Below are 10,222 nucleotides of genomic sequence, written 5' to 3'. Positions count from 1 at the left end.
GAGCGGAGGGGAGTGATCTTCCCTGGCGGCACTTTGAATGAACCTTTTTGAACTTTTGCAGTTAATTCTAAAATACAGTCTCGAGAACTCAGTTCAAAATATTGCAATACTACTGTGAATTTTCCTCACAATTGCTGTAAGTGTTGCTAGTTGTGAGAGGAATTTTTCTAAATAAAATTGATTAAGAATTATCTACATTACTACGAATTTTAGAATTTTAAAATTTTAGTTTTACTTCAAAAATAAACATAGTCTTTTAATTTATTTCCCTCTATGCCGTTTTGACTTTTTGTAGTATTTTTAGTGTGTATTGACAGGGGCGGCAAAAGCTCTAGCTACACCACTAACTGAACTACACTGGCCTATAAAAATGTACTTGAAAAGAATTATTAATTTTATAAATAAAAATAAAACAAATTATGTACAATTAATAGTGATGACTTCCCAAAACTTAAAGATTGTCATGCAGACAAAGCGTTTGAGGTTCGGACGATTTCATAGCATTTCACTTAATTTTGTTTGTTCTAATCTGAGATATAAATTGTTTATAATTATAGAACAAATGGGGGTGGATATGGCACTGGTTAAGTAGATAAAAGGCTGCTGAACAGATATCAAAAAGTGGTGTGTGTGTGTGTGTGTGTATATATATATATATGGACAGAATCGAGGCGAAAACAGGTGACTAGTGGTGTGCCACAAGGCTCAGTGCTAGAACCGTTGCTGTTTATTTTGCACATGATATACCGGGTGATCATAAAATAATGTCAAGTGTTCAGAGCCCTCTAACGATGTATTGGACGAAACACACAAATATTTGGTAGACATACACAGTGGAACATGGGGATTCGATTTAACCAAAAAAAAAAAAAAAAAATAGTAAAAAGTCGACAACAGGGAAAATTTTGATGGTGTTTACCGAGTAAAATGCATTAATTTGCATTATCGCGTTTCTTGTGAGCGATCATGCAATAAAAGTAAAGCCTGTGAGATTTCTTATCATTCATAGACGAACTGCTTACCTTACGTGAGCGTGCTTTGTTAGTCAAACTCTATTATCAGCAGAACAATAATGCCAGTGCTTGTCTTCGTGATTTTCGGGGTATGAGAAATTTACGAAAAGGACCAATTAGTGTAACAAACATACGAAAACTGATTCGGTTTTCGTATGTTTGTTACACTAATTTGAAACTACTGGAACTCTAGCAGTGCAGGTAGGCAGGGCATGCAAACCAATCAATCACCAACAAGTTGAACAAGTTGCATCTGCTATTGTGGAATAGGAGATGACGAATGTGCAGGGTACCAGCCGTGCACGAGCAATATCCTACATCAGATGTTGAAGTTTTACCCCTACATAATCAGTCATTTTCAAGAATTACGCCCTGGTGATGCAACCACACGAATCGACTTATCTTCGAGATTTTTAGCGCGCATGGAAGTGGATGATGCATGACCATGGCAGATTTTAATAAGTGAAGAAGCGCACTTTTATTTGAACGGCGATATTAACACACGCAACTGTCACGTTTGAGCTGCAACTAACCCGCACGTGTCTGCAGATACCTATCCACTCGCCCAAAGTCAGTGTGGTGCGGATTACGGCATCTTTTATCATCGGTCCATACATTTATTTACGAGGAAAATCGCCAAAATGGACCAGTGACCTGTTCCGTCAATGCTAACAGGTATGCCAATATGCTACAGAACTTTATGGTTCTACAACTGCAGCAAAGAGGATGTCTCGATTCGACCATTTTCATGCAGGATGGCGCACCACCCCACATCGGACTTCAGGTACAGCGTGTTTTGCGACATTTCTCTGACAGAAAAATCATTAGTCGTGCATTTCCCACCGCGATCGCCCGATCTCGATCCCTATGACTTTTGGCTGTGGGGATTTCTTAAAAGCATTGTGTATCAAGGACATGTACCCGATATTCCAACTTTGAAAGATCGAATAACGTTACACGTGAGACAAATCAATTCCGATATGTTGGGAGCCACTGTGGAAAATGTCGTGCACCATATGCAGTTCCTGGAACATCAGAATGGTGGTCATATTGAACCTCATTTATAATTAACAATAAACGTTATGAAATTGATGTGTGCTCTCTCTCATTTGTTATTTAGTCATTCATTAGTCACACCTGCTAAAATTAATTTGGCAGCGTCAAAATTTCCCCTATTGGCGACTTTTGGTACTATTTTTTTCCGTACAATCGAATCCCCATGTTCCACTCTGTACGTGAACCGAATATTGGTGTGTTTCGTCCAATACATTACTCGCTAGAGGGCTCTGAACACTTGACGTTTTTTATAATCACCTGGTATATAGGAAATAATGTGAATGGAAATATTCAGTTGTTTGCATGCAAAATTAGAGTAATAGTTAATCAAGACGATGTGGAGGGTTTGCAGGACAATTTAAATGGTCTGTCAGTGGGCAAAAGTTAATGAGTGCGTTTGATGTCGAAAAATGTAGTTATGCATTTTGGAATACATAGATCACAAGCTGTAGTACAGTGCCACATTGATGGCACTGTACTCCAGGAAATAGATGAAGCTAGAGATTTAAGTGTGGTGGTAGATATCCCATAAGATTACTTGGCAAGTGAAGAACATATTAACAAGTACAGATAAGAAAGTAAAGCTTTGATATGCCCACATCTGAATTACTGTGCTCAAGTCTGGTCCCCAGGACAGCAGTGGAGAGGATTCAGAAATGAGTGACCTCTGAAACCTCTCCATGAGTGAAGATGGTGAGTAGCCTGTGAAATGTTCCCTATGAGGATAGATTGATGGTGCCTGGATTGTAGAAGTTGGTTGATAGGAGATATGATAGAAACAATTAAGTTGCTTAAAGGATTTTATAGGAGAGATGCAGGAGAAATATTTCAACACTTGGCTAGAGGGACCAAAACAAGGGTTCGTCCACGGAAGTTGAATAAAGGTGTGAGGAATATATATATATATACTTTGCTTGGAGGGTGGTGAATGAGTTGCCAGTCAGTTGTGAATGCTTTGTTCAAGGAAAAGTACGATACATTGAGTCTCCGGCGATGAATCTTCAGACTCCATGGAAGTGCCCATATATATTTCATTTCGTTTTTGTTAATGACAAATTCAAAGTAAGGGTGCTTCCAGTGAAAAAGATGTGTAAATCTGCTACATTACATGCTAAGATTAAAATGATTAAATTTAATCATGGCGGGCCATAGGCTAAACTTACTTCGCACTAATTTTGTTAAAAACAAAGATAAAGTGAGAAGTTCTATTACAGTTATGGCCTGTGTAGTTCAGTGTAAGTGATACTTGCATCCTAGGCCGCCCGAAACAGACTTTAGTTCAAGTCTGCTAGCTGACTGGAGGAGCTTTTACTAAGCCTATCTTCAACAGGCTCCTGTGTTAGTCAAACTCTGGCATGGGCAAAGCTTTTTTTTTTATCCCATAAATTCAAGATTCAAGAAAATCGGCCGTAGAGCCCACATTATTTCACAGTAACATATCGTATAAGGTTCGGTACCAGATGGCAACATTCGTTCATGTCTTCATCGGTTGCCGCTTGTGAATGTTAGTCACAGGCCAGCTATCTCGGATTGGCCATCGGTGGAGGTTGAACTACCAACTCAAGTCTCAAAAAGCTAGAGTTAACATCACCTATTCCCTATAAGGGAATAAAGTCTGTCAGCTATTTTTTTTTTATTTGATTACTAGTTATTCGTAAACGTGGCATTATTTTATTGCAGAAAATAATGGTGCATAAGGATGACCAAATTGCCGTGATCCCATAACCTGTTCGCTTACGAAAATTATTCTAAATTGGGTTTGCATAATTAATGCTTTATTTATATCATTTACACACATATATCACAGCTTCACCCAAACTGTGAAGGCTGAGCCTTATAAGAGCTACAACCTCGTCCAACGCAGTCGTTTACATACATCTATGCCCACATTGGGATTATTTAGTAAATTCTACTAGACTGTACAAGGTATCTCAACTGCCCATAACAGTCGAAGGTATCCTTGGATTTCATAACCATAATTACAGACTAAGGTGGTTAAGCCCTATACCTATACTTTATCCAAGTGTAAGCAAACAAAGTTTGTGCCTGAAGTATTTTCAGGACTGGGTCAACTTGTGATAAAGGTGGTATGACTGCACATCACTTGCCTCAGTCCTGAAAATAATTCAGGTACAAGCTTTGTCTGCTTACACTTCGATAAAGTATTAAACCAGTTTAGAAGCACAACTGGTGGGATTTCATCAGGATCACAAGTCTCTTTTTGGCATCCAGGTTGTTCAAGATTTTTCTTCTGTATCAGGTGGAAGGCTACAGGAGACATGCAGTTTTGTTCTAGGTAAAGAGCAGGTGATTTGCCTTCATCTATGTATGTGAAGAAAGATGCCTGGAAATCTTTAGGTAATGTTACATTTCTTATTTGGATAAGAAAGAACTTTGTTCATTGGGTTAAAGAAACTAGCACCATCATTCATCCCCATTGTTCTTTCAAAAAAAAAAAAAAAACTTATTTTAAACCTTGCAGTTAATCTGTAAACATTGGGGTGTAGATTATGCATGCTACACTTCTCTATCTCCATGTGCTTCAGTTGTTAATACTATAATGGTTTACTTTTGATAATTTTGTCAGGATTAAAAGAGAATATGTGGCATTCATGGCATTTATTTACTATAAGGTTAGTGGCTTATAGCAAATAAATGCTACTCATATAGGCAGTCAGTTTTCAAATTCTCTTCGGAAAATATTTCTTTAGGCACTGCTCAGCAGAACTAACAACCATTATGCCCCTTGTTTCATCTAAATCTACAGCCCACAAGTTATCTGCAGTTCAACAGCCAATTCCAATTCTTTAAAAAGAATAACATATTTGACTAGAGGATTAGGAAGTAGCATTTTTTACATAGTTCTTCTTGAATGCTCATTGAGGATAAACTGGCCGAGAAAGAAATTGGAGTTTCTTTTCATATTTATCATCTTAGATAATGTCTAGAGTGTTGGACTTTTGAACAGTGTGTCATGCAAATCTGTTATGATGTTTTTGAGATCAGCAAATGGTAACTTGCCTTAATTCTCTAAATTTCAAGGTGAATTGAATTTTTGGGTGAAATCAGGGAAATGAAAATGTCATTTAAATAAGAAAGCCATGCTTCCATACAATCCAAATGAAAACATCTCTGCCAGATAGCAGGATCTATTAATGAAACTTTCCAAGGCAAGGGCAAAAGTTTTTTTTTTATAGAGGCAATCATTCCATTTGAAGAACTAGACTGAAGGTATTGCTTGAAGCCCCGCATCTCAAAATTTCATTTGCTGACACATCTGTTGATGTGTCAGCAAATGAACCTATATCCATAATTGCAAGGACAACAGAATTTTTACACACAAAGATAATGCAAGAGTTATCATAAATAATGACTGATTACATGTCAAAAAATTACTACTTTTCGATTCTTCAACTTTCTCCCGTCACACAATTATCCTAGCTGGGAAAATCATGAAGAAACCAATTATCTCCTTAACAAAGAGAACTGGGCCTACCGAACCAAAACAGAAATACAAGTCGCTTCAGAATACAGCCACAGGATACACAGCAAACTAGAATTAAGCAGGATTCAGAAAAAAGTATACCACTTATCATTTAGAAAGTATTTTACCTTGGGTATATTAAATGTTAAAAATACCAAGCAATTTTAAACCTGGTTTTACTCCATTTCCCAAGTAAACAAACAAGTCAAGTTTGTGCCTGCAAGTGATGCAAGTCTAGCTGATCCTACAGGCAGTGCAAGACCAGGTTAAAACACCTTATGGCAACTTGTTCTGGTAAAACTTATAAGCTCTGTATTACTAAATCTTGGTATTTCTAGCCTAGCTCCCACTGATGAGACCTCAATAAAGGTCGAAATCGGCCTGGGTAGTGGCCTCTTGCCTTTAATACAAAACATCATGCATCCTCTTCTTGGAGATGTGTTTTGGCATTAGGGGTAAATATCAAGATTAGTGATTGGAGCTTATGCCACCTTCACCACGAGTTGACTTGGTCTTGCACTACCTGTAGGATCAGCTAGACTTGCATCACTTGCAGGCGCAAATTTGACTTGTTTACTTGGGAAATGGGGTAAAACCAGGTTAAAATTGCTTTTTAACATTTAATATACCCACGGTAAAATACTTTCTACAATTATATATCTCCTCCAGATTTTTATTTAATAAGGTTAAAACACCTTATGGCAACTTGTTCTGGTAAAATACTTATAAGCTCTGTATTACTAAATCTTGGTATTTCTAGCCTAGCTCCCACTGATGAGACCTCAATAAAGGTCGAAACCGGTCTGGGTAGTGGCCTCTTGCCTTTAATACAAAACATCATGTATCCCCTTCTTGGAGATGTGTTTTGGCATTAGGGGTAAATATTAAGATTAGTGATTGGAGCTATGCCACCTTTACCACGAGTTGCCTTGGTCTTGCACTAACTGTAGGATCAGCTAGACTTGCATCACCTGCAGGCACAAACTTGACTTGTTTGTGTTTGTTTACTTGGGAAATGGAGTAAAACCAGGTTTAAAATTGCTTGGTATTTTTAACACATATATATATATATATATATATATATATACAGTGGTGCCTTGGTTGACGGTAATCCGTTCCAGGATTACAGTCATTGTCCAAGGCACGATTCCCCATAAGATTTAATTGAAAATCGATTAATTTGTTCCGGCTCCTCCCCACAACCATAGCACATATCAAAAATGCAGATAAAACTCATTTAAAATGTCATAAAAAGCATCATTTATTTATTATACAGTATATTTATTTGATACAAAAAAAATGAATTGTTCATGAAAACAGTTTTTAATTATCAATCTTCACCAGGACAATTGGACTCACTTCGGAGATTTTTGACAAATGAACCTGTAAAAAGCATGTCTAGGATTTGTTTGCTTCTGCCTCTTTTTTAAAATGTTTCTGAAAAACTGCATGGACTTTTCATTAAATAGATCTAGTTCTGATAACCTCAGATTTGTTTGGATTCCATTTCATAGCAACATTTTGAACTTCCTCCCACTTTGCAAAAACATTTTTGATTTCAGCAGTCATAATTTGTTCTTTCTCTCCATCCTCATCTTCAGATGAAATTTCCACTTCCCTTTTTTCACATTGCTGCTTGAAAAGTTCTTTTAGCTCGTCAGTTGTCAGTTCTCGGTCATGCATCTCCAATTATTCTTCAACATCTTTTCCTCTACTTCCAAGTTAAGATCATAAGCAGTTGCCACAATTGATGTCAGTTCTCGGTCATGCATCTCCAATTATTCTTCAACATCTTTTCCTCTACTTCCAAGTTAAGATCATAAGCAGTTGCCACAATTGATGTCAGTTCTCGGTCATGCATCTCCAATTATTCTTCAGCATCTTTTCCTCTACTTCCAAGTTAAGATCATGAGCAGTTGCCACAATATCCTTTACCAATTTGTCCTTCATCTGAAGTTTCTTCATTACCAAAGGAAGGACAGTTTCCTCCATGCTGCTTTGAGACATTTCATTGTTACTTCTTGCCAATGCTTTACAATTTAGCCTAATTGCTATGACAATTTGAATTCTTCTTGCCAAAATTTTCTTAGGGTTATGTTGGTAGCCTCACACATTTCAAAGCACCTGGTAAAAAGTTTTTTAAAATTTGCAATTATCAGCTGATTCATAGGTTGAATCAGAGATGTAATCTTGGGAGGAAGAAAAATCAGCTTGATAAAATCTAATTCCTCTGGTAGCTCTTCTTGTATGCCTGTTGGATGGCCAGGTGCATTATCCAAGGTTAAAATGGCTTTTAGAGGCAGGTTGTTTTGCTCAAGATAGGCTTCGACATTTGGTCCAAACACTTCGTGAATCCAGTCTCTAAATTCTATTCTCGTGACCCAAGCTTTGCTGTTAGACTTCCACAAAACACTGAGACCGGATTTAGAGACATTGAACTTTTTGAATGCTCGGGAATTCTGAGTGGTAGATTAACATTGGTTTTACCTTGCAGTCTCCACTTGCATTTGCTGAATCCTCAGAACTTGATCCTGAAAGAAGACTTTCGGGATCAAGTTCTGAGGTTGATGACGTTAACCTATCATTCATTGGTTTATGCCCAGGAAGTGCTTTTTCTTCTTTTGTGATAAATGTCCTGTTGGGCATTTTCTTCCAAAATAATCCAGTCTCATCACAATTGAAGACTTGTTGAGGTAGGTATTCTCCTTCCTCTAATTCTTGTAAAGCAATTGACAAATTTATCTGCTGCTGCTTTGTCAGCACTAGCTGCCTCTCCATATCTGACCACACTATGAATTTGTTCTTTTTTTAAAGTTATCAAACCAACCTCTGCTACCTTTGAAATCATCATCTACCTCAGAACTTAATCCCGAAGTCTTCTTTTTCAAATCTTGATAAATCTATTTAGCTTTCTGACAGATTGCATTTTGAGATGTAGTATCGTCTGCCATTTCCCTTTCTTTGATCCAAATTAGTAATAGATCTTCCATTTGCTCAAAAAGAAGCCCTCTGACATTCAACCTTGAAGTTCCCTTAGCAACCATAAGTTCTTCTTAATTAGCCAAAATGGTTGATATTGTAGAATGACTGGTTTCAGATATTCGAGCTAGCTGCATAACTTTCGCACCTTCATGTTTTGCTATTATCTGTCTTCTGTTCAACAGAGAAAATTTTTCTTCCCCCCCCCCCCCACTAGCTTTCTTTTTGGGACCCATCATTTTGTCACACGGTAAAAAAATTCACTCTATGAAAAAAAAAAAGATATGCAAAATATGGTATTATTACAAATTGTACAACACTAAGACAAGGAATACAAAGAACATATCATCACCTGAAAATAAAAGTAAGAGTTCAAAAAAAAACTTTTTGAAATAAAAGTTAACAGTTAAATTAGAAACCTGCAATTTTTGACTTATTATTGCATTTTGCTTGTAAGGTGACGATATTAGATACAGCACTTACCGTAACATACTGATTAGCAGCTTATAGATACAATGATTATTATACAGATGAGATTTGATGGCGAATGAACAGTGACATGCACCAGCCGATTTATTGTCTATATGAACCAACACAAAAAATAAATGCTTAAATACTCATCTTCATCATAAAACGAATTTATAACCACAAATTTTAAAATAAAGCACAGTACACTATAAGAAGCAATAAACGGAAAACGTAAACAGCTGGCTATAATGGGTCAAACATATCTGAGCTACACAGCTATGCCCTGTGACTGTTCTCTATTCGACAATGTCTTCCCACGCGTGGCTGAGTGCAATTGGAAAATTCCGTTTTTTTAGATCAGACAGAGGTTCACATAATCGAGTCATTAACCAAGAGATTTTTTTTCTTACAGCCACTTGTCGTTATCTGAGGCCGTTGTTAACCAAGGCACCACTGTATATGTAATAAGACAAATCATTGAAACAACAAAGGAATATGAAAAACTCTTAGGTCTGGCATTTATTGATTTTGAAAAGTATGTGATTTAATCTGAACATTACCTATTTCAAAAGACCTACAATATTCAAGTAACTGAAAAAAAAAACTATACTGATAATCACTGGCTGCTTATGCTTTGACTGTCTTAATAATTTCATATTTTTTGTTTACTTACCCTGAAGTCTCTCATCCCTTGTGGCAAAACTAGTCAGTGTTTCTTTGTGGATCATTTTACTGTTAACCAATTAAAACTCAATTTCTTGTAATAGTACTTATCTAATTTTCTCTGAGAAAAACAGCAGGGACTTTGTTTAACCATGAAACATCCTTGACACAATGGAATTTCATTATATCATCATTATATCATACTATTGTTGTGAGCCCATCTTCATTCAATATCCAAGTTTATACCTACCAACAGAAAGTGGATCAGCTCTGGTTAATTCTCCACATTCCTTATGAGCTATGTGGAGGTGTCCTTCCAGTTTTCTAGCTTTGATCATGAAGTGATCCTTGTAAAGATTCCAAATTATGAATTTCAATAAAATCCTCAGCAGATTAATTTGCATTCATTTAATGCATCTATATGAACAATCCATTAACTGAACCCATTAAGTGTTTATCAAGTTTCAAAAAGCAAATTACACAAGGCTCTGGATATGTCTTTTTAAAAACAGTAGTATATATATCCATTTATATACTGATGGTTATATAAGTACTACCC

This window comes from Typopeltis vanoorti, chromosome 19 (assembly GCF_054136105.1).
Source record: "Typopeltis vanoorti isolate ZY-2024b chromosome 19, IOZ_Tvanoo_1.0, whole genome shotgun sequence".
Classification (NCBI taxonomy): domain Eukaryota; kingdom Metazoa; phylum Arthropoda; class Arachnida; order Uropygi; family Thelyphonidae; genus Typopeltis; species Typopeltis vanoorti.
Note: the sequence above shows the minus strand (reverse complement) of the source record.